Here is a 24392-nt window from a genome sequence, read left to right as displayed (position 1 = left end):
CATCTGTTTCACCTGTTGTGGGAACAGCTGGTCTAGAGACCATATTGTAGATTGCAAGAAAGAGTTAATGTTTGCAGAATTGCTATTTATTCCTGGGTTTAAATTCATGCTGTTGCAAGTGTCTTGTGAAATGTGAATGAAACAGATTTTGCAAAATTTTAAGTGACCAGAGCCCTCTTTCTCTTAAACTAAAGAAATAGGGAATTGAAACTTTGTTTTTTGGCTTATGAATTTAGAAAGATGGTTTCTAAGGTTACACTTGATTTTTGAGTATGTGAGTTTGCTTTGACCAGAATATTTTTCTCTTCACATACCTTTCTAAGATTTAGTAGAATACAGTAAGTAACATAAAATTATATATACACATATGTATATATGTGTAAATGTATGTGGATATACTAGAAATTTTGGATACCTGCTTCTGAGGCTATAAACTGAAAGTAGCAATTCCATGTTACTATCTTGTTATGTGACAGTTACATGCACATATATTATTAGGAATATGTCAGAAGAAAATGAAAAGAATGTATACCAAGTACAGCAGATTCCTTTGAAATACTTCAAAGAGAATCAATGTTGTTTGTTTGTTTTGTTTTGTTTTGTTTTGTTTTGTTTTGTGATAGAGTCTCTCTCTGTTGCCCAGGCTGGAGTGCAGTGGCATGATCTTGACTCACTGCAACCTCCTCCTCCTGGGTTCAAGCAATTCTCCTGCCTCAGCCTCCCGAGTAGCTGGGACTAAGGCGTGCATCACCACACCTGGCTAATTTTTGTATATTTAGTAGAGATGGGGTTTCACCATTTTGGCCAGGTTGGTCTCAAACTCCTGGCCTCAGGTGATCCACCCGCCTGGGCCTCCCAAAGTGCTGGGATTATAGGCGAGAGCTATCACATCTGGTCAACTTTTAAAAAATTCATTTATTTTGTAGAGAAGAGGTCTCACAATGTTGCCCAGGCTGGTCTAGAAACAATATCCTTTATATGGCAGTATTATGTTGCCAATATTTGTGTCCTTCTCACAGACCTGAAGGTCAATAAAACATATAAACTATGTTTATAGAAAGGTAGAATGCTAAGGTTCTATGGTGTTCCCTAAAAAACAATTTGCCAGTGGCATTAGAGCAATATGTTCCAAAGGCTACTATACTTTTCTCGTCTTTCAGAATATCGAATCATACACAAATGGACCTTTTTAATTTGCTTGTAATGCAATCACAGCATTTTAGTTAAATGTGAATTTATGACAGGGTCATCTTTTCTCAAAATATTTGGAAAAATTGGTTTTAAAACTAAACTATGGACAGGAACATGTCTTTCTGACTCAACTCCTAAGTTATTCTGTGCATCAGTAGTTTAACTCTTTGTCTTCTTCGGAGAGAAATAATGGAAGGGACCGGGAGGGAGAACATGTTCCATAAGGTGCCTTTGGAAGCTGGGCTATTGACAGTGCACCACCAGGGGGCAGCATAGAGCAGGGAAGCAGGAGATTGGATTTGGTCCTGCTCAGCTCTCTCCCTGATTGTCGTCTAAACTCTCTGAGCCTCAGTTTATCATAGCCACTCCAGGATTTTGATATTTGTTATTGTTGTTTTGAGAATTTTTTGTTGTAACTAATGACCCACTTGGAGGGCCTGAAGTGCTGGGGGACATGGATTGGGAATGTAAGGGTGGGCCACCAAGGGCCAATTTGTTTGGGGGAAGATGGAAACTCCTGGAACCCTCCATTCTAAAGCACAAGTGGTTTGGCCCAATTGCAGTGAGAGGATGGGGAAAGCGAGGGACTTTGAGTACTGTTGGGGGTGTGGTGGTTATTAGCTTTCCCCTTACATCTAATGCAGGATGACTAGGGGGATATGTTGTGTGGTCGATTCTTGGGGCAGGGCAATGTCTTTTTACAAATTAATAGGCTGATATTCATCTATATATGCCCTGCCCCAAGAATCTTTGAAGTCTAACAGCCAATGCCCTCTCTCCTCTCCTAGTATGGCATAGACACTGCCCACTAATACTGTTTTGCAACATTATTAATTTTATCCATGGGCTTGGGAAAACAGTGATTATGTATCCTAAAAAGAACTGAAATAAATGATCCTTGATTTCTCTTCTGGGTTCCCTAATTTCTCTTCCCTGGTTCTTTTCTGTGATCTGTTCAGAATCATAGTATTTGTGATTCTGTGGTGTCACAAAGCAGTAAATATAGCTTAATGGTAAAGACTTCCAGCACTGGAGCCAGACTGCCTGGGTCCAGATCTTGACACTAACTTGCCATGTCTCTATGACTCTACCTTCTTTTTCTTTTTTATTTATTTATTTTTTTGAGACTGAGTTTCGCTCCTGTTGCCCAGGGTGGAGTGCAATGGCATGATCTCGGCTCACTGCAACCTCTGCCTCCCGGGTTCAAGTGATTCTCCTGCCTCAGCCTCCCAAGTAGCTGGGATTACAGGCATGCACCACCATGCCTGGCTAATTTTGTATTTTTAGTAAAGACAGGGTTTCACCATGTTGGTCAGGCTGGTCTCGAACTCCAGACCTCAAGTGATCCATCTGCCTCAGCCTCCCAAAGTGCTGGGATTACAGGCATGAGCCACTGCACCCAGCTGACTCTACTTTCTTTACCTCTAACATGGGGAAAATAATAGTATCTATTTTCCAAAGTTGTCATTAAGATTAGGAGTGAATACATATAATGTATTTGACATAGTGCTAACCATATAGTAAGCACTGAAATTTTACATATTTTGAGAATGTACTTGCCCATTTCCTTTGTAATTTATACTTTGCGTGTGTGGCTTTAATGAACTCAATGTAAGTAATGACTTTTCATGTTACATAACAATGTAGTGTTATAACCCGGTTAAGTACTTAATATATACATGATGCCAATTTTAGCAGTATTATTTATTACTATTATTGTAATAAATCACAATACTGAAATAAAATTTCTTAAAATCAATGAGCATATATTTTCTAGGCACAAAGAAAAGAAATATCTATGGTTGAAATCTTTTTCAACTGAAGCCATGCCCTTCAGAGGGAGACAATCTATTGATCACTTTCAGAGCCGTCCCCTGGGAAAAAAGAGACTAGAGAAAAAGAAGCCTTGGGGATATGCTTTGCATGCATTAGCAAAGTCCAATGTGAGCTTTCTGCACAATTGTGTTAGGGTAAGTTTGTGCTAGCTTATTTTTATTCTCATTGTACGGTCTGAGTACTTAAGGAAAACATCTAGTTATGAAATACTGAGTAAAAGTTACAAAATAAAAATAGAGGACAATTAAAAACCACATAGATAGAATTCATTTAGCAATTCCAAGTAGATACAATTGGATTTATTTCTTTTATGGTTGTTTTTGAATCATTCAATTCATGTAAAATATTCTATCTCAAGCATTTTTAAAATTTCATCTTTCAAGGGCTTAAGATTCAATAAGCAGCAAGCTAAAAACCATAGTTAAATGTGTAAATCATTTGTACAAATAATCGATAAGATGATTAGAGACTATAATAGCCAATATAACACTTAATCTTGAGTAAATCAATAATTTGTGAAGGACTTCATGACTTTTTAAGAAATTCATCATCACATGATAGATTTAGATCAATGCTTTGGGTAATTTCAGAATGTAAAATAAAAAAATATAATACGATGAATTCTTGAAGTTTGGAATATAAAAAGCATGATTGATGCTGCGAAATCATGGTTTTTAATTACACTTTCTTTAACTGTTGAATTATATCTGCCTTCTAATGCCAATATTTCTAATTTGAAAAATCCCCCTCATACCCACCTCTTATTATTTGAAACAGAAACAAAAATCTATGTTTATTTTTCATATTTTTCAGTGAGGGCATCTGTGTAGTGGTATATGTGAATTGGTATAAGAACAGGCTCCCAGATACGGTGGCTCACGCCTGTAATCCCAGCACTTTGGGAGGCCAAGGTGGGTGGATCACAAGGTCATGAGATCGAGACCATACTGGCCAACATGGTGAAACCCTGTCTTTACTAAAAATACAAAAATTAGCTGGGCGTGGTGGTGTGCGCCTGTAGTCCCAGGTACTCTCGGGAGGCTGAGGCAGGAGAATTGCTTGAACCTGGGAGATAGGGGTTGCAGTGAGCCGAGATGGCACCATTGCACCCCAGCCTGGCGACAGAGGAAGACTGCATCTCAAAAAAAAAAAAAAAGGAACTTGCTCCCTACTACTGAAATGAATGAGAATGGCCTAGAGTTCTTTAGAGTGAGATGCCTGCTGAGCACCCAGAAGCATTGCCAAGAGTGACTGTGCCTTTAATGCATCTCCAAGCACCATAGTTTGGCTCTCAGCTTAACAGGTGTAGAAACTCAATTTAACCCATGTATCTAGATAGCCTCTTGGGGACTCATATTAACCAAGTAATCTTAGATTGATGTATAAATCAGAATACCAATTAATTAAGTTGCACTGGAAAATATGTACTTTTTTGGTAAAAAATAACTTATTTACATAATTTACATATATATAAAACGTAACTGTTAATATGTACCTTTTTTATCTAAGCATTTCTAAGGTTCATGTAGCCAGAGCCTGGTCAAATGTTGCTGCCCACTGTGACCAAGGTACCCAGCACACTGATTTGCACATAGGAGCTATTTAATAGATGTTGGGAGAAAAGCTGAGTGTTGGGAGAGAAGTTGAGGCAGGGCTTGCATGTCTGACATAATGTAAAAGAGTCTTGAAACATGTCTGGGGTCCAGGGTCTAAAACCCCTCGTGGCCTTTGGAACACCAAGCTCTGTGCTAAAGGGTGGAAGGCTACCCTGACACACCATAATCTAAGCCCAGGGCATAAAACCCCTCGTGGCTTGGATAGAATTCAGGGCTCATGGCCTCTGGAATGTGTCTCGACTTGCTGGCTCCTTGCTCTCCCAGAATCTATTGTATCTTGAGTTAAAAGAACGTGCTCTCCATTATCTCAAGTAGCAGAGCATATGCTAAACCATCAGAGCTGTAAATCATGTGCTTAATGCAATGCTCCCTTTCAACCCCATATTCTCACCACCTGTTTCTTTGTTTGATCACCAATAAATAGTCTGGGCTTCCAGCCCTCTGCTCCTTTGCAGCCTCCAAACTCGCATTGGCCCCTGGACCCACTTTCTCTCTCAAACTGTCTTTTCTCATTTCTTTCATTCTGCTGGACTTCGTCACCACCTGGTGTTGGGTCCAATCACCCCAACAATAGATGCTAAAAAAGAAAAAGAAAAAAAATATTCAGAAACAACAACAACAACAAAATGGAGTAAGACCAAGTGAAATGCTGTTGAAATCCCAAGTGCTTAGTATTCCATCCCACCTTCTTAAAGAACATACTTATGATAATTAGTATTAGTTTCTCAGGTTCTATATTTCTTTCTTGTGAGAAAAAAAATTGGATTATTCTAGACTCCTTGATTGTCAGTCTTCTTGATTCTCTTTATAACTCAGTCTTACTTCAGAGATATTAGATTCTAACTGATGAAGTATCAACTTTTCCAGTTAAAAATGTTCAACCCTACCTCTCAGAAACTTAACCCTGGTAAGTTAATTCAAACTTTCCAAGTCTCCCTAGAATCTATTAATACACAATACCTTTCTCCTTTGAGGTAATCTTCTCTAAATTCAGAGACCCCCTTCTTCACCTGCATTTATCATCTATAAAGAGCAGCTGAAAGAAGAGCTAATGCTCCATTTTAGTAGTTAATACATGTTAACATATATTTTCCCCTCTGGGGAAAAGAGCAATCCCATATCAATGGCTGGCACCCCAAATGAGAGGGCGCAAGAAAGAGGAAAGAGAGAAACAGAAAAAGAGAGAGAGAGAGAGAGAATAAATGAATGAATTCTGGGAGCAGAGTAGGAGGCTTGGGCTTACCTCAACCCAGCCCACAGACACAGCAATTCAGCAACAATTCATGGACAAATTTCTTTGTGAGAAATCAGAAATGAATTGAATGAATTGAAAGACTTCTGCATGCCAGGAGACTATGAAACCAACTCACTGAAACTATTAGAGAGATTCAAGACACCCTCTTGCTAGAGACACTGCCCTGGCACAGTGCCATACAATCAAGAAGAGACCCACTAGCTCCAAGTTTCACCTAGAGGATAAAAAGGGTTGGTTCACAGCACCCTAACTCTTCTAAGAGGGCTCCAGAGAGGACTGGCTTCTGTTTTGCCAGTCTTGGAACTCTGAAAGATTTGGCACAGTCTAACCACCTGGAGGAGAATGGATACAGTGCCTTGGGCTGGTAGATGTGATTGTTCCTCTTCCCTGCTCAGCACAGAGCAAGCTTATGAAAAAATCCCAGCATTTAGCCTCTCCTGAGGAGAGAAAGAATTGATCCATGTGTCCAGTACCGTCACTCCTCCAGGCCTTCCCAAAGAACCTGCATCTGTCTCACCAGTCCTGGATCTCTAATGGGTTCAGTACAATCTAGTCACCTGGGGGAGAGAAGAAACAGTAGCTTTGGCTAGTAGCTCTCCCCTACCCATGGCTTAGCACAGGGCAAATAGGGAAAAACACAGCTAACTGCTTCTTCCTGGGGAGGGAAGGAGTTGGAAGAGACCTTTATAATCTATGACTAGGCTGACTGATGGGCCTTCACCTTTACCATGTCAGTTTATGAAGACTGAGATAGGTACCTGCTTTGTCTAACATGTAGACACAACACAGGGGGTCAAGAAAAATGAAGCACCAGGCAAAGATGTTCCAAACAATGGAACAAAATAAATCTTCAGAAAATGACCTAATGAAACAGTTATATAACTTATCTGATAGAGAATTAAAAATAGCTCTCATGAAGGTATTCATTGAGGTTAAGAGAAAATGCATGAACAAAATGAGAATTTCAAGGAAGAGATAGAAGATATTTAAAAGCACCAAAGACAAATATAACAGAAATCAAGTTGAAGAACACAAATGACCTGAAAAATTCACTATAGGGGTTCAGCAGCATACTAGATCTAGCAGAAGAAAGGATCAGTGAAACAGGTCACTGGTAATAATTCCATCAGAGGAGCAAAAAGAAAAAAGAATGAAAAAGAGTAAAAGCCTAAGAGAATTACAGAACACCATTAAGCAGACCAAATATGTACTGTGAGAGTTTCAAAAGGAGTAGAAAGAGAGACAGAATGAGAAAACTTATTCAAAGAAATAACAACTGACTGCTTCCCAAATCTGAGGAAGGGAATGAACATCCAGATCCAAGAAACCCAAAGGGATGCCAAATATGAACCTAGGGAAATCCATGGGCCAAGCACAGTGGCTCACTCCTGTAATCCCAGCACTTTGAGAGGCTGAGGCGGGCAGATCATTTGAGGTCAGGAGTTCGTGACAAGCCTAACCAACATGGTGAAACCCCATCTCTACTAAAAATACAAAAAATAGCTGGGCATGGTGGCGGGTGCCTGTAATCTCAGCTACTCGGGAGGCTGAGGCCTGAGAATCACTTGAAACTGGGAGGCAGAGGTTGCAGTGAGCCAAGATCATGCCACTGCACTCGAGCCTAGGCAACAGGGCAAGATTCCATCTCACCAAAAAAAAAAAAAAAAAAAAGAAAGAAAGAAAGAAAGAAAGAAATCCACAATGAAATGTATTATAATCAAATAGTCAAAAGTCAAAGACAATACCAATTTTGAAAGCAGCAACAAAAACAACTTGTCACATACAAGGGGTCCTCCAGTAGATTATCAACAGATTTTTCAGCAGAAACCTCACAAGCCAAAAGGGAGTAGGATGATATATTTGAAGCACTGAAAGAAGAAAAAACCTGTCAACCAAGAATACCATACACAGAAAAACTCTCCTTCAAAAATGAAAGAGAGATAAAGCAGAAACCTCACAAGCCAAAAGGGAGTGGGATGATATATTTCAAGTACTGAAAGAAGAAAGCCTTCCAACCAAGAACACCATACACAGAAAAGTTTTCCTTCAAAAATGAAAGTGAGATACTTTCCAAGACAAACAAATGCTGAAGTTCATCACCACTAGACCTACCTTAGAGGAAATGCTTTAGAAAGTTCTTCAAGTTGAAACAAAAGGCCACTAAGCAGTAACTCAATAGCAGAAGGCTGTGAAATGTATTGGTGGAGGAAGCATAACTTACAGCTTGTTACTAGCAACACACAATTTGCCATCTGCTATAATTTCTGACCACTGATCTGCTTTTACCTGATATAAAAGGTGTTTGTGGGCTGGACACAGTGGCTCATGCTTGTAATCCCAGCATTTTAGGAGGCCAAGGCAGGTGGATCCCTTGAGATCAGGAGTTCAAGACCAGCCTGGCTAACATGGTGAAACCCTGTCTCAACTAAAAATACAAAATTAGCCAGGCATGGTGGTGGGTGCCTGAAATCCCAGCTACTTGGGAGGCTGAGACAGGAAAATCACTTGAACCTGGGAGGTGGAGGTTGCAGTGAGCCAAGATGGCCACTGCACTCCGGTATGGGTGACAGAGAGAAACTCTGTCTCAAAATAATAATGATAATAATAATAATAATAATAATAATAAATAAAAGATGCTTGTGAGCAGGAAAAAGACCTCAACTTTTTATCATCAGTTTCTATCGATGCAAAGGTCCAACTGAAAAGATAATGCAACTAACTAAGCATACCATGTAGCAGCTAACTGAAGGACAATGACCAAAATATCTTATTGGAGTTCTGATTATTTAAAAGTTATTACCCAAGAAGAGCCCGTTTTGCAGGATAACAAATGTGGAACAATTCAAGTGTTGCACTGCTGCTGCCATTCATATTTAGCTTGGAGATAACAAGACACACAAAAATAACACTCCTTTGTCTGCATTTATCCTGCAATCATATATGCCTAATTAAACTGCATTCAGAACTATGCATGTAAACCATGATAAATCTTTGAGATCCAAATTAAGGTGATGGGATAGTCCTGGTCCCAAAGCCAAATTTAAAATCTAGGTCCATGTTCAACTAGAAAAGATCCTCAGTGCTTTTCCCAGGGTCATTTTATAATACTGGAACCATTAGGAGCATCCCTTTTTTTTTTTTTTTTTTTTTTTTTTTTTTTGAGACGGAGTCTCGCTCTGTCACCCAGGCTGGAGTGCAGTGGCCGGATCTCAGCTCACTGCAAGCTCCGCCTCCCGGGTTCACGCCATTCTCCTGCCTCAGCCTCCCGAGTAGCTGGGACTACAGGCGCCTGCCACCTCGCCCGGCTAAGTTTTTGTATTTTTAGTAGAGACGGGGTTTCACTGTGTTACCCAGGATGGTCTCGATCTCCTGACCTCGTGATCCGCCCGTCTCGGCCTCCCAAAGTGCTGGGATTACAGGCTTGAGCCACCGCGCCCGGCCTAGGAGCATCCCTTTAGAGACTTTTGACACAACATATTTGACTTTGCCTCCTTAGAGTTTCTAGAGTGACAAAGCAATTGTTTTGTCTTGTTTTGTTTTCTGAGATGGAGTCTTGCTGTTGCCCAGACTGGAGTGCAGTGGTGTGATCTCGGCTCACTGCAATCTCTGCCTCCAGGATTCAAGTGATTCTCTTGCCTCAGTCTCCAGAGGAGCTGGCACTACAGGTATGTGCCACCACACCAGGCTAATTGTGTGTTTTTCTTTTTTTTTTTTTGAGATGGAGTCTCACTCTGTTACCAGGCTAGAGTGCAGTGGCATGATCTCAGCTCACTGCAATCTCTGCCTCCTAGGTTCAAGCGATTCTCCTGCCTCAGTCTCCCCAGTAGCTGGGACTACAAGCACACACCACCACACCGCGCTAATGTTTTGTATTTTTAGTAGAGACGGGGTTTCAGCATGTTGGCCAGGATGCTCTCTCTTGACCTCGTGATCCACCTGCCTCAGCCTTCCAAAGTGCTGGGATTACAGGGGTAAGCCACCGCCCTGGCCTAATTTTAGTATTTTTTGTAGAGAGAGGGTTTTACCATGTTGACCAAGCTGGTCTCGAACTGCTGACCTCAAGTGATCTGCCCCTAAGTGCTAGGATTAGAGGCATGAGCCACCATGCTCAGCCCAATTGTTTTTCAATTTGATGATGAGGAATCTTCTGCTATTTAGACCCCTGCTCAGTACAACACCAAGAAAATCCCAGAGGAAGGTATCTTGATTAAAAGATTATGTTTCACATAATAATCAAACAGTAACAATATTTATTTTTGAGAAAGTAAACTCAAATACCAGGGTTAAGGTGGCAGGAGAATTTATTTTCATGGCATACCTTTTTACCTTGTTTAAATAGTTTAATATGATACATATTAATTTTCAGAAATAATGATTGTGGACTTTTCAAATAGTATGGCAAAAAAGAAAAATAACTTCTTATATTCAATTTCCATGTTTCTATATTTGAAACAAATTGCTACTTTTTCCTTCAGAATTATGCATATGTCTTGAGAATAAAAATCTCATCCTGTCTGACTTTTGGGGCCCATAGTTGTACCACAGTTCTCTACATGAAGAAGTTATAAAGTCAAATAAGTCCCTCATTCTAATTTTTGGCTCAAACCAGGACAATGTATACCCAAAACAAAGAACTACACAACTGACAGCTCAAGACTTCCATGGTTGCTGGTGGATCAGTCACCTGAATAGCTCAGAACTTATCCGGCCACTGCACTCCACCCTGGGCGACATAGCGAGACTCCGTCTCAAAAAAAAAAAAAAAAAAAAGAAAGTAGACAGTAAACACAAGATCACAATGGTGTCCCATGAGTGATGCCAAGAAATACTGTGGGCTTTATCCTGCCCTGGGTCACAGCCTCAAACACAATATTGAGTTGCGAGCATAATGGAAGTCCAGTGTGGAAGCATGCACAGAAGTCAGACCTCCTCTCTTTGCTTTCTTTTCCAGCAAATGCCTAGGGAAATTTTCCTTCTTAAGGCTATTACCATTATCTTTATTATTAATGCTAAAATAATGTTGAGAATTATAATCATTGTGATGATGCTAATAATGACTAGTATTAATCAGAAGTCTGTTCTGGCCAAGTCCCTTTCTAGTATTTTAAAGATATTTTCTCATTTAACTTTCAGAACAACTCTATGAAGTTTTATTTTTTTCATTATACAAATGAGGAAATTGAGGCCTAGCGAGTTACAAAACTTGCTTAAGATTTCACAGCAACTAAGTGGCATAACCCATGTTGAACTTTTAGATCGTTTGACTCCAGAGTCTAGTTTCTTCTTTTTCTCTCTTGAGACCGAGTCTCATTCCATCATCCAGGCTGGGGTGCAGTGGTGCAATCTTGGCTCATTGCAATCTCCACCTCCCAGGTTCAAGTAATTCTCCTGCCTCAGCCTCCCAAGTAGCAGGGATAACAGGCACATGCCACCACACCCGGCTAATTTTTGTATTTTTAGTAGAAACAGGGTTTCACCATGTTGGCCAGTCTGGTCTCGAACTTCTGACCTCAAGTGATCCACCCGCCTTAGCCTCCCAAAGTGCTGGGATTACAGATGTGAGCCACCACACCCGGCCAACTCCAGCGTCTATTTTCTTAACTTATACTTTTAGCCATTCTAATCTTGAATCCCAGTAGTGAAATTAGTTCCATAATGCATGCAAACAGGAGAATCTGAGCTCCTTAGATTTCTAAAAATCTCATTAGATTGTTTTTACATTTACTTTTTGGTCAATGTTGAATTTTCTAAGGGAAGATATGTATATCTAGCCCTCTTGGGTTACTTACATTATTGCTTTGCTAATTTTTTTTTTTTATCCCTTAGGATTCATGTCCCATCCTATCAGGGAAGGAGGGAAACCAGAAGAGGCAGGAGATAGATCAGTCAATTGTGTTACTGTAACAGCTTTGAGTACAGCTGAGAGGCTTTGAAACTAACACATAAAATTAAGCTTCAGGATTATCTGCTTCTTTAGTACTTCATTCATCTGGATATAATGAGATGAGTCAGCCAGTAGCCAAATCCCACTTACAATTGTAATGTAAGTATTAAAAGGAAAAACTTTACATATTATACTTCTGCCATTGTTGCCCAAATAATTCTGCATAATTTATGTTTTCTTTTTATGGTTGGAATTCTGCAAATACAATTTATGAATAGCATTTAATTGCTATTAAATTATAAAGGCAAGCTAATATATTAATCACTTTCATATCTATTTTTCCTCTTTTGCTTTACTATTTTTCAGAAACTAGCCATATTAATATCTAAAAGTTATGCAGACAAATCAGAATCTGCCTCATATGTAATGATTTCTAGACATGATAATACACAATTTCCCTTGATATTTCTTTCCTGAATTTTTCAGTACTCATTGAAGGAACTGCTCTCTCAGATCTAAATCCGATTCCTGTGGATGAGACACATTTCTTACTGCTCCATCCCTGGGAGAAAAAGAGTAGCTTGCCATAGGAACAGGGAAGGGTTAATTTATATACTACGAAATGTTCTGAGTTTTATATATGTGGAAAAGATCCAGAAATTAAATTTTAATAAGCCTCCAGATTTGGGCAGCAATCAAAGGTTTTCTCTATAGCAACAATTACACACATCACTGATCTGAGATCAAATATTTATGTCTTCTACATGCTAGAGAACTAGCATTTTGCTAGTTACTGTTATTACCAGGGCAATTCAATAGAGGGCAAAAGAGACTAAAAATGTCATTTCGCGTTGGAAATTGTAAGAAAAAGCAATAACAAGCCTGGAAAAGATTAAATGCAATTGGAAATGAGTCTAAACTGAAATAAAATACTGTATTTTAGTAGATTTTAGTAGGGCTATAATTTTAACTTCTACTAAAAAACTGTCGTTTTGCCTATCGCTGAAAAGAAGACACAAAAGAAGACAAAAAGCCTGATGCTAGCAGGAAACAAAAGCTCTTCCCCATTTCCTAAAAGTACCTTCTTTTCTAGAAGTACTATTGCTTGAAGGAGACTCTTCCATTATGCCTTGGGGAAAATGTAACCATTTTTTAAAAAATGAAATATAAATTATTCTCCCCTTTGGAAAAACTTTGTTTCCTTTGGTGGTGTTAACATAGAAAGCAGTGACGGAATAATTTCTGCTCATGGCAGAACCCCATCAAACAATACCAATGTCTCATTTACCTTAAAGGACTAGAGTCTGCATTGCATTGCCAGCAATATCACCACCACCATTATCACCACATTATCAATTGTTATACTGTAATATCTTTGGGTGTGCAATCTTGCAGTAAATGCTCCTGCACCAGGTACTTTTCCAGAACTATTATAGAGCTACCTTTGAAGAATTTGTGATTTAGGAACTTACACTAAATTATTATATCCCCATCTTACATGACTTTATTTCTTTTCTGTTCACATATCTGGTGATTTTACTTGGTTTCAAAGAAGCTATAAAATTCTGTTATTTATTCTCAGTGGGTTCCAAATACACAATGGGCCTCTCTGGGACCTCAATCTCTACTGGGACCTCTAAAGTAGGAATGGCTGTAGTGAGGATATGGTTCTTGGATGAAGTGCTTGTATAATCCAGATCAGCAGGTAGGGCTTGGCAAGAAAAGGGAACTGGCCATGGATGGCAGGCAGTTCTAAATGCATGGCCTGCCTGGCCAGAATTCAGAAAAGGGAGAGAACACTGGGTCTACCTGAGTCTGGGAAGGCTTCATGGAGAAGGATCTTGAAGGAGGGATAAGGTTCACAGGGGGCCAAGAGTAGAGCAAAGTTGATCTCCAGATGATATAAATATGAAGATGATGTAATGTGAAGTAATGCGTAGATGGAAGGAGCAAGGAACGTTCAGGAAGCTGTAAAGAGACCTGTCTGGCTATGGTAGTGTGTATGAAGACGAGAAGTAGGAGATAAGGGTGAACAAGCAGGATGTAGCCAGCCTTGAATGGCAGGCTCAGAGATCTGAATTTCAGTCTCCATTCATGTGGGAGTTGCTGAAGATTTCTGAAATAGGGAAGTGACAGGATAAAAGTGCTGTTCAAAGACGACGAATGTGGAAGCTAAATGATAGGGCCCAATGCCCCATCTCTCTGAGAGGGTAGAAGCTTAAATTTGACAAATGCCAACTAGCAAACCCAGATGGATTTCACATAGATCCACTCCCCTTCCAGCTTTTTTATGATCTTTCACTTCCCTAACTCTGCTCAAGCCCTTGTCATGCCCCCTTCCTACTCCCTCATTCTCACTTTGAAAAGCCCCATCACTAGCCACCCAGTCTGCCAGCTCACGCCTGTAATCCCAGCACTTTGGGAGGCCAAGGCAGGTAAATCACCTGAGGTCAGGAGTTTGAGACCAGTCTGGCCAACATGGTGAAAGCCGATCTCTACTAAAAATACAAAAATTAGCTGGGCATGGCGGCGCATACCTGTAATCCCAACTACTTGGGAGGCTGAGGCAGAAGAGTCACCTGAACTCGGGAGATGGAGGTTGCAGTGAGCTGAGATCGCACCACTGCACTCCAGCCTGGATAACAGAGTGAGATCCTGTCTAAAAAAAGAAAAAAGAAAAAAGAAAAAAGAAAAAGAAAAGAAAAGCCCCATCACCTCTGTACAACTTGGGTTGCAGCCCAACTCTTCCTCACTGTCAGTAGTTATTAAATAAAATCTGTTTTACCATTTTAACTGAGGTATGGCTGTTTTTCTCTGACAGAGGCCTAAGGTTTAAACAATTTGAGGAACCTTCTTTAAGAAAAGGAACACAAAATTACAAATACAAAACTAAATATGGAAGGGGCATATGCAAATGAGGGCCCCTGAGCATAAGCAATCTTAGCTTCATGATAAATCATCTGGTTGACCAGATAGACAAGGTGTTTACTTTCTTGAAGCTTAGGTTCTAGAGGGAGTGGAGAGGAGAGATAGGCAATAAGCAAGTATACAAATGGGAATTTTTAGAGAATAATAATTACTATGAAGCAAGTAAACTGGCATGGTAGAGTGGGGAGGAGGAGAAAAGAACAAGAAGAGATCTGCTTTTGGGCATGGCGGCTCATGCCTGTAATCCTAGCACTTTGGGAGGCCAAGGTGGGTGGATGACCTGAGGTCAAGAGTTTGAGACAAGCCCAGTCAACATGGCAAATCCTGTCTCTACAAAAACACAAAAATTAGTGGGGCCCCATGGTGTGTGCCTGTAGTCCCAGCTATGTGGGAGGCTGAGGCAGGGGAATTGCTTGAACCCGGGAGGCAGAGGGTGCAATGAGCCAAGATCGCACCACTGCACTCCAGCCTGGACAACAAAGCAATATGGTCTTAAAAGTAAAAATAAAAAATAAAAAATAAGAGATCTGCTTCCAATGGGCTGTCTGGGTAGGTCAACTGCATTCCAGGCAGAGAGTATGTCTGAGAGGCAGGTATAAGCCATATGGCAGGACATACCAAGTGGAATAGAACATGAGGTCCAAGATGTTAGGCAGGAGACAGATCATGTAGGGCCTTGTAGGCTCCTGTGAGTTTCAGAAGCTGGATTTAGTTTTTAGCGTTTTGCTTATCTATTGCTACATAACAAACTATCTCAAAACTTGCTATTTCAACGCAATTACCATTTTATTGTTTCTCACAATTCTGTGAGTTGACAGGCTCAGCTCCATGGTTCTGCTTTGTGTGATGTCAGCTGGGACCACAGTTAGTTGGGGGTTCCACTAAACTGGACAGTCATGATGGCTCAGTCACTTTTCTAGCACCTTGGCTGAGATGACTAGACTGCAGGACTCTGCTGGACACTGGCACAGCTGGACCCTCTCTCTCTCCATGTTGTTTCAGGGTCTCTCTAATGCAGAGCTATCCGATCTTTTGGCTTCCCTGGGTCACACTGGAAGAAGAATTGTCTTGAGCAACACATAAAATACACTAACACGAATGATAGCTGATGAACTAAAATTAAAAAAAAAATCACAAAAAAATCTAGTAATGTTTTAAGAAAGTTTACAAATTTGTGTTGAGCCACATTCAAAGTTGCAGGCTGCATGTTGCCTGCAGGCTGTGGGTTGGACAAGCTTACTCTAATGTGATCTCTCCAACAAGATACATAGACCTCTCATATGAAAGCTCACAGAATCTAAAAGTGCAAAAGTAGAAGCTGCTGAGACTTCTTAAAGCTTCAGCTTTAAAACTGGCACTGTATCACTTATGTATTCTATTGGCTCAAGTGAGTGACAGGGCACTCAGATTAAATGAGAGAGGTGAATACATGAGCATGTGAATATGGAGAGACATGGTGCAATGGAGGCCAGCTATCACAGAAGCCACTTACTTTTTAAAAGACCACTCTGGTTGTGGAATATGAATTGCAATGTTAAATCAGCTTAACAATAACCCATGCCAGGCACAGTGGCTCATGCCTGTAATTCCAGCACTTTGGGAGGCCGAGGCAGGTGGATCACCTGAGGTTAGGAGTTCGAGACCAGTCTGACCAATATGGTGAAACCCTGTCTCTACTAAAAATACAAAAGTTAGCCAGGTGTGGTGGTGTGCGCCTGTAGTCACAGCTACTCAGGAGGCTGAGACAGGAGAACTGCTTGAACCCAGGAGGCAGAGGTTGCAGTGATCCAAGATTGTACCATTGCACTCCAGCCTGGGTGACAGAACAAGGCTCCATCTCAAAAAAAAAAAAAAAAAAAAAAAAATCAGAAAACCAGAAAAACAATAACCCATAACACTCGGACCAACTTGGGGATGAATTGCAGGGAGACAAGAACAGAAATAGAGGTCAGTTAGAAGGCAATGGTAATACTCCAGGTAAGACGTGGTGATTGCTTGAACTATGGTAGTAGCTGTGGATATGGAAAGAAACAGATAAACTTAAGGATGGGGAGAGAAAAGTATATTCACCCAATAGTAATAAATGTCTGGCATATGTTAAAATAAAAAGTAGAGTAAGGCATTAGGACTGTAGTCATCAGGAAGCTATTAAATATGTCTTGATGGTGAATTAATAGAAGGAAAGTCATGTTTTAAGAAGATTAATGTGGGAGCAGAGAACAGAGTGGATTCTGGTAGAAACAGAGCCAGGAGAGGAAGAAAGTCCTGAGGTAGGAGACAAGCTAGCAAGTACAGTCTTCCCATGATCCAAGGATTAGACACTAAGTCCTACACCATAGTGATAGCAGACAATATGGAAAGGATGAGAAGCCACAAGATGTGAGAAACATCATGAAGGCAGTGTTGACAGTACTTAGTGACTGCTTTGATGTGGAGATGAGGAAAAGAAAGGACATTCTTGAGGGAAAAGTATAAATTAGTGATGGATCCAGCAATCAATATTAATTTATCAAGGTTCCAAGCCAGAGTGGTGGAGATCGCTGGTATCACTGACAGAACTAGGAAGGTTAGGAGAGGGAACTGGCTTTGGAGAAAAACGTAACGTGTTCTCTGCCACACCTGTTGCTTTTGGTAGGGTCACTTAAATAGAAACACTAAGTCAGAAATGCCTTAGAAATACAATGTTGGGGCTGGGCGTGGTGGTTCACACCTATAAACCTAGCACTTTGGAAGGCTGAGGCGAGAGGATTGCTTGAGTCCAGGAGTTCGAGACCAGCCTGGGCAACAAAGTGACACCCCATCTTTACAAAAAATTAAAAAACTAGCCGGGTGTGGTGGCACATGCCTGTAAGTCCCAGCTACTTGGGAGGCTGAGGTGAGAGGATAACTTGAGCGCAGGAGTTCAAGGTTGCATGCCACTGCACTCCAGCCTGGGTGACAGAGTGAGACCCAGTCTCAAAGAAAAAAGAAGAAAGAAAGAAGGAGTGTAAGGTTGGACCTCATGGGAGAGCCATAGAGGTAGATCCATTGTAATGTACATCGAGGTGCAGGTTGAAGCAGAGAGAGAAGAGCCCTAGCAGGAATGGGCTGTTGAGGGAGAGAGGGAATTGCGGGTCAAGGGCAAAATGTTTTCAAAGTTCAGATGTGAAAAAATGAGAGGACAGGAATGGTTGGTAGAATCAAAGGCTGCAGGCTGGGTATGGTGGCACATGCCTGTAATCCCAGCACTTTGAGGCCAAGATGGGTGGATCACTTGAGGACAGGAGTTCGAGATCAGCCTGGCCAACACAGTGAAATCCCCATCTCTACTAAAACTACAAAAATTAGCCAAGTGTGGTGGCTCACAGCTGTAGTCCCAGCTAGTTGAGAGGCTGAGGCAAGAGAATTGCTTGAATCTAGGAGGTGGAGGCTGCAGTGAGCCGAGATTGCAACATTGCACTCCAGCCTGGGCAATAGAGTGAGACTCCGTGTCAAAAAAAAAAAAAAAAAAAAAAAAAAAGAAAGAAAGAAAGAAAAAGAAAACGAAAAAAGAATCAAAGAATAAATGATAAAACATTGAATTTGGTAACTACATTTTTTTTTGAGACAGGGCCTCACTCTGTCACCCAGGCTGGAATGCAGTGCCATGATCCTGGCTCACTACAGCCTCAACCTCCTGGGCTCAAGTGATCCTCCCACGTCAGCCTGATCTTTAGTAAGCTTTAGAAAGCATTTGGAGTGACTGGAGCAAAGATCAAGTAGACAAGATTTCAGGGACAAAGAAAAAGTGAAAGAAGGGGAAAGGGTTTGTGTCAACTGTGGTCCAGACAACTATGTTTTAGTGATTGTGCACAGAAGGAAAGAAAAAGTGTATATTTTACCATAAGAAGCCTAGCTATAAAGGAACCCATGGGCTTGGGTTATCCATTACACCTATGCATCACTCTATATAAGAATTTAATTATAAAGATGAGAAAAATAAATAAAAACAAGCAAAGCTTGTGACATTATAGAAACAGTAGTTTAAAATAGACATGGTGTTTTTTTTTTTTCTGCTCTGAAATAGAGAGAGTTCCCCCAACCTCTGCCTTTTTTAAAGAAACTAATCACTAGCTGAGTGTGATAGCACATGCCTGTAATCCCAGCTACTCAGGAGACCAAGGTAGGAGGATTACTTGAGACCGAGAGTTTGAGGTCAGCCTGGGCAACAGAGCAAGACCCCATGTCTAAAACATTAAAACAAAACAAAACGAAACAAAAAACTAGTTAATCACTGTTTCTTTGCCAAGAATATGAAAACATGGTTTATTCCTTTCAGCCTGAAATACAGTTTCAAAGATCTCTGTTGGTAGGGGTTGGGTGGTGAGAAAGCTTTGAGAAAAAAGAAGACATTTTACTGTTTTCCTAACTCTTCCTGCATCAGCTAACTTTAAGCAAACCTAGAGTTTGCTGCACCATACAACTTTAAAAATATCTCCTGTTACAGATTTGGGAAGGAGATGGCAGGTTTGGTTTCCTCCCTCCCTCCCTCCCTCCCTCCCTTCCTCCCTCCCTCCCTCCTTTCTTCCCTTCCTCCCCTCCTTCCCTTCCTTCCTCTTTCTCTTTTCTCTTCTCTCTTCTCTTCCCTCTTCTCTTCTCTCCTCTCTTCTCTCCTCTCTTCTTTCTTTCTTTCTTTCTCTCTTTCTTTCTTTCTTTCTTTCTTTCTTTCTTTCTTTCTTTCTTTCTTTCTTTCTTTCTTTCTTTCTTTCTTTCTGTCTCTTTCTTCTCTCTCTCTCTCTCTCTCTCTCTCAGTGGCTGTATTTTTTTCTCTAGCTTATGTAACTTTTACACAAGCCATTTGTATGAGTCACAAGGCCAGGCTGTTAGAAGTTTAAGATGTTTCCAAGAAAAGTGGACAAAAAACTGGCATCTATAAGAAAAAATATTTTTTTCCTACTCCCACATTTTTGGGAACTTGACACACTATTCCAACTGTTTGTTCCTAAACAATGCCAATGAAAGTTTATTTATTTATTATTTTACATTGCAGACAGGCAGATAACAGAACCAGAGTTCTCCAGCTCTTGTGTCTAAGAGGTAGTGACATGGAATTGGATTCAAGCAAATCTGAGTTTAAACTCCTGCTTCATCACTTACTAGCTATGCCAGAGACTACTAATTGTTTTAGTGTTTATCGTCACCTTATGTTTACTAATTAGTAGAATCTCCTAAGTTTCAGCTGGGCACATGACTACTCAGCCATAGGCCACATTTCCCAGCCTCCCTTGCAGCTAGATGTGGCCATGCAGCTAAGTTCAGGTTAGCAGGATGTAATTTGAAAAGATTTCCACAATTTGGGGGCATCTACTTTGAGACAAAGCTACTTGCCTTGAATATTGTCTTTCCCCCTTCCCATAGGCTGAAACATGACTATGATGGTGACCTAGCTTTGGCCATGCAGGAGATGACAGTGGCAAGATAAAGAAAATCTGGGTTTCGGATAGACATCATGGAGCAGAGCTGCTCCAACAACCTGAAATGCATGCTTACACTGGCCTGTTAGGAGGGATAGAAATAAACTTTAATGAATGAAGCCACTATATTTCGTAGTCTCTTTATTACAGCAGTTCAGACTATAACCTTGAAAATATCCTTGTTATGTGTCCTTTGTGTTTAACCCCTCAGAACCTGTTTCCTCTTCTGTAAACTGGGGATAATTTCTACCACACATCCACAGTGTTGAAGACTAAATGAGAAAACCAGAACCTCACACATGAGAGGTGCCCAATGAATACAGCTGATGCACCAACAAGATTCCCCACTAAATCCCCAGTGTCTAGCACAGTGCCCAGCACACAGTATGCCCTCAATAAATATTTATTGAAAGAACAGCTACTCAGCCACAGGCTAATCAGAGTGGAAGTTGTAAGTGCCCAGAAATCCTGAGTGATAACACTCCTATTGTGAAGATTAATTGATGCTACATATATGAAAGTCCCTAGCAAATGTATGACTCATACATCATAGGCACTCAAATAAGTTTTCATCAGACTATAAGCTTCTTGAGGATGAGTTCTGTGTCTTGTTCGCCACTATATCCCAAGTGAACAGCCCATAATAAGAGTAAGTAAATATTTGTTGCATAAGGAGAACATTGATATACAATGGGTGAGCTATTTTTATCCCCATCAGGTTTCTTCTTCCCACAACAAAGAAGGAAACTGACATACAAAAGTTATGCAATTTGCCCAACTTGACACAGCTTCTAAGTAGCATAGTAAAGACTTGAGCTAAATTCGTTACTAGGTTCATATTTGGAGATCTCATTTTCAACCTAGGTATATACTCTTTTTTTTTTTTTTTTTGAGATGGAGTTTCACTCTTGATCTTGTTGCCCAGGCTGGAGTACAATGGCGTGATCTCAGCTCACTGCAACCTCCATTTCCTGGGTTCAAGTGATTCTCCTGCCTCAGTCCCCTGAGTAACTGGGATTACAGGCACCCGCCACCACACCCAGCTAGTTTTTGTATTTTTAGTAGAGATGCAGTTTCACCATGTTGGTCAGGCTGATCTCGAACTCCTGACCTCAGGTGATCCACCTGCCTCAGCCTCCCAAAGTGCTGGGATTACAGATGTGAGCCTGTGCCCGGCCGATACTCTTTTTCTAGAGCAGATTTTGAGACAAGTAAGAGGAGAGATTTGAAAAGAGGAAGCTGAGTTGGAACGTTTTCTCTCATTTTACAAATTTGTTTAGCACATAATATGAGGGTCTACTCAGTGCTTAGCAAATCTGTAAAATACATAACCCTACAGCAGGGAACATTCTTCCCATTCCTTGCTTCTTAGAGGGCGTACACTGTTTAAAAGCATCTCCTCTCATTTTTTCTCCTATTTATGTATATCTATACCTTTTGGATCCCTATGGAAAAACAATTCAACAGCTTTTTTTAAAGACTCATTGTTAAATGACCAGATTAACAAATATTCAACCTTTAGCCTTGGGTAGTATGTATATTATAGAGGAGATAAAGGGAGAAGCCACCAACAGGGCTATCATGTTCACTCTAGCTGATTTGAAATGCCCTTTACACTTTCATCATAACTACCAAAACAACAGACGAGTCACTGATCCTCGACAAGACAAGTCACTGCTCTTCAGCAAGGGGATAAGCAGAACTAGTTCTCCTATCAGGATGAGGAGTTAATTATAAATGGTTTGGTTACAGTGGGCTCAAGGAAATGCTGAATGGGGCAGGGTTCTTCTCCCTAGTGTATCCTCCCTCCCCCTTATCACTCTATAAACCATTACTACTTTTAGTGCCGTATTGTTTTTAACAACTGTCTGATAATGAAGATACTGGTTGATTAGGTTTTAAGGTAGATGTTTTTGCAGGGATATTTTTAAATTAAAAAAAAAAAAAACAGGTAAGGATGAAAAGTTCCAGGTGAGAACAATGGCCCCTTTATAGCCTTTTTCTCTGTTTAGATTCAGAAATGCTGTCTCTATGGTATCCCTGGACCGCTTGCCAGCTTTTACAAAATGGAAACCTAGAACTGATCATCCTTCTGTATTTCTTCTCGGGACCCACTCACCCCAATAAAATAAACTGATATTTATTTGTATTATATATTACATGTATCTATGTGTCTGAGTCTGTGTATTCCCAGGTTTAGGAGGTTTCTACAAGTATTACCTGTAAATACCGTATTTGGTCTGAGACGTCTATGAGGACATTTAATTTTTTTCTGTCTTCATTCTTTCTTTTTAACCACTTTCTTCTCTTACCACTTGTTAGTCTTTTTTTCTAACCTGATACACAAAGGTGAATACTGTTCAATGTGGCCATTTAGAAACCATGTCAATTATCTTCCTGCCCTCTCTTCTGCCCCTGAATATGGGGAAGAAAGAGGTTCTGACGGTTTGCTGTCCTGGGTATAAATATATGGACTTTCCTTTGTGAGAAGCTGTAGCCATGAAAGACAGAAGCTGCCTTCCATCCAAGGTGGTTCCCTGGGGCCATGATTACTGGGGCCATGATTGCCTTTCTACATGGATGCTTTATACCTATGTGGAAAACAAGGCCATCTGACATTTACCCCAGTGGTGGTAAAATATATAGTTGAGGAAGACCTCTGCCCTATACAGCCTTCCCTCACCTGAACTTTCTGTGAATTCTGAAGTCTGGATGAGGTCCCGATAGAAAAAAAAAGAAAAAGGTTGAGTGCGGTAGCTCACGCCTCTAATCCCAGCACTTTGGGAGGCCCAGGCAGGTGGATCACGAGGTCAAGAGATTGAGACCATCCTGGCCATCATGGTGAAACCCTGTCTCTATTAAAAATATAAAAATTAGCTGGGTGTGGTGGCGTGCGCCTATAGTCCCAGCTACTCGGGAGGCTGAGGCAGGAGAATCACTTGAACTTGGGAGGTGGACGTTGCAGTGAGCCAAGATCGCGACACTGCACTCCAGCCTGGTGACAGAGCAAGACTCCATCTAAAAAAAAGAAAAAGAAAAAAAAAACCAGAAAAAAAAACTTTCTCAAAATAAAAAGGGAACAAAGGTGCATTTGAGAAGAGGGAGAATTTGGAGATGGATCAGGATTTAAACTGTTGACTTAATGAACAGAGGGGAAAAAGTATTATGATGCTAGCAGCCTTTTCTGGAATTTCCAGACCTTTGGTAAAAATCCTAAGCCTTTTTTCTGTGTATGAGAGATAGGAGTAGCAGGGAGGTACAGGGGAGTTACAGGTGGGTGCAGCCAGGAGAGAAGAGGGAAAGGATGCATATTTACGTCAGAGAGATTCCTTGTGAAGAAACAACCCTGTGACTTCTTCCTTTCACATCCAGTTTTTTTTTGTTTGTTTTTTTGTTTGTTTGTTTTTTTTTTTTTGAGACAGAGTTTCGCTCTTGTGGCCCAGGATGGAGTGCAATGGCGCGATCTTGGCTCACTACAGCCTCCGCCTCCTGGGTTCAAGCAGTTCTGCCTCAGCCTCCCGAGTAGCTGGGATTACAGGCATGCACCACCATGCCTGACTAATTTTGTATTTTTAGTAGAGATGGGGTTTCTCCATGTTGGTCAGGCTAGTCTCGAACTCCCGACCTCAGGTGATCTGCCCACTTTGGCCTCCCAAAGTGCTGGGATTACAGGCACGAGTCACTATGCCTGGCCTCACGGCCAGTTTTAAAATATAGTCAATCTTCTGCTTGGAGGGTGGAGGAGCTGTGATAGTACCAAGGGGCTAGTAAAACCAAATCAGGCTAAACAGGGGTACAGCATGGATTTAAAATGAACTCCCTTAGTAACAATTACAATCTACACATAGAAAGATAATAATCATTCTCAAAAGTCATTCAAAAGTATAAAAACAATACATTAATGATTGTTTAGGAATACCATACCTTACATAAATTAGTAGGAGAAAAACTAATTATTGGTTAAAAAAAACCAGTCCATTATAATTATGTTTTTTAAGCTGAGCTCTCATTTCTGGGATCAAAAAGAAACACAATAGCCCCATTGCCTGCACAGTTCTTTCCTGCACTCAACGGCAGGGTTAGAATCCACAACCGACTCTCAGGCTCCTTCCCCACGGCAGTCAGAGACAGTGTCCCCGGGGGAAGGGACATCACACATCTGATTGTCAATGCAGAGGTGGCCCCACTGTACAGTCTGGTTCAACTTTGCCAGTAACAAAATAATGAGTGGTTTCTCAGTTGCAATGGAC

At 40.8% G+C, this 24392-nt stretch overlaps 1 long non-coding RNA gene across 1 annotated transcript in view; it reads right to left on the bottom strand.

Moving 5' to 3' along the window:
- Nucleotides 1–599: 599 nt before the first annotated feature.
- The window catches only part of LOC139356789 (uncharacterized), a 45445-nt gene continuing 21652 nt past the window's right edge, over nucleotides 600–24392 (bottom strand). The window contains exons 2-3 of the long non-coding RNA XR_011609217.1: nucleotides 15493–15761; nucleotides 600–5220 (exon numbers count right to left, since the gene is read on the bottom strand). This is a non-coding gene — a long non-coding RNA (uncharacterized lncRNA). The remainder of the gene's footprint in view (nucleotides 5221–15492; nucleotides 15762–24392) is intronic.

The sequence above is a fragment of the Macaca nemestrina genome, chromosome 10, assembly GCF_043159975.1.
Source record: "Macaca nemestrina isolate mMacNem1 chromosome 10, mMacNem.hap1, whole genome shotgun sequence".
NCBI classification, from domain to species: Eukaryota; Metazoa; Chordata; class Mammalia; order Primates; family Cercopithecidae; genus Macaca; species Macaca nemestrina.
This window is presented reverse-complemented; position numbering and strand designations above follow the sequence as displayed.